The sequence below is a fragment of the Phalaenopsis equestris genome, unplaced genomic scaffold (assembly GCF_001263595.1).
Source record: "Phalaenopsis equestris unplaced genomic scaffold, ASM126359v1 Scaffold000364, whole genome shotgun sequence".
NCBI classification, from domain to species: domain Eukaryota; kingdom Viridiplantae; phylum Streptophyta; class Magnoliopsida; order Asparagales; family Orchidaceae; genus Phalaenopsis; species Phalaenopsis equestris.
This window is the reverse complement of record NW_018164806.1, coordinates 584,532-586,110: the sequence shown is the minus strand read 5'-3', so window position 1 is coordinate 586,110 and position 1,579 is coordinate 584,532.

Here is a 1,579-nt window from a genome sequence, read left to right as displayed (position 1 = left end):
CTCTTTTTCCAAAAATAGAGAAACAATATACATTTCCCAAATGAATTAATTATATAATAAATATTCCTATGATAAATAAGTCAAAAAAAATATATCAAACAAATGTAATTTTGAATAACATAAATAATATTTTCCCATGAGAAAATTGAAATGCCTAATTGTTTGTAAAATAAATAGGCTTTGGAAAGATTATCAATAGAAGTTTATTACCGCACTTTTTACTTGATTTTGGTAAGAATTTTATGCCATTAATGAAAAATTATTAGGTGCGAAATAAGTTTTATGTGGATTTCATTGTATTTAGTTGTATTGATTGTATCAATACAATTAAAATACAACAAAATCGGTATCTAGTTACTCCACATTTAATAATTGATCGTTATTAAGATAAAATATTTCGTTCGGACACCACAAGTCTGAATGACTAATTACCAACGGTCATGTCGTCATACACGTCATAATGGACGTCATGACCACAGGTAATTAGCCGCAGACTCTCAAATGGAATATTTTTTTACTGTGACAATCCCAGTCCTACCAAAAAAGTTTGTGATCACAACTCTATAAAAAACCATTGCTCTAATTCTCATATTTTTTTTCCCGGGGCCGAGTCCATTGTTGTATCTTTTGGAAAAATATTACATCAGAACTCCTAACATCGAGTTACGTTCAGAGTCCAATAAAATCACGCTACGTGGCGGGGACAAAAAATAAAATAAAATATATCCGATAACACAAGAGAATATTCTTCTCGTGTCATTCTGGTGCTATTGTCTGTTATTCAAATATTGTTGATGTGTTAATTTTTTATTATAACATTGAGAATATGGAAGAATATTCGTGTTTCTGGATGGATTTTTATTTTTTTCCTATTTACCCCACGTGGAGCTTGCGTTTGGAGTCGTGACAGAATATAGAATATGCCCACACATCCTGTACACTCGTCTGCATCTCTGGCTCCAGTCTTCATATTCTGGGCTTTCGTCTCCGCTTTCGGCCATTGCCTCTCCACCTAAAGAATCAGAGCTAGCACCGTTGCATCGGTTCGTCTTTTATCGCTTCGACGCCTCTGACTCCACACAAGCAGGTAATGAGATGTTAATCTGAGTTAGATCTGTATTATTTTCACCATATCACAATGCATCTAAATCAGAGACCAGAAATCAAGCACTTCCTCATATTGGAAGCACTGAATCTATCGGACGGTTTAATTATTTGATTCTAGTTATTTATTGAAGTTTTGATCAGCTGCAACCAGACTACTATAATCAGCAATGTTAAGTGTCGTTTTACCTTTTAGCATCTATTGATTATAAGGTTGGGACTATTGAATTCTTGTAAGAACCTGATTTATTTCAATTATGTTAAAATTCGCTCCTCTAAATTAACATTGAAGAATGTTATAAGAAAGCATAAGGGGATTGGAACATTATGGGTATTACGAATCAGATGAAATTCCGAGTTTAATTTCTGAATGAAGATTCAGTCCTCTTTCGATCATAAGGTTCTCTTTGTGCAAGGTATGGATTAGTACGTAATCCCTTGTTGTTTTTATGTGCAATTAGGAGTGGATGCATAT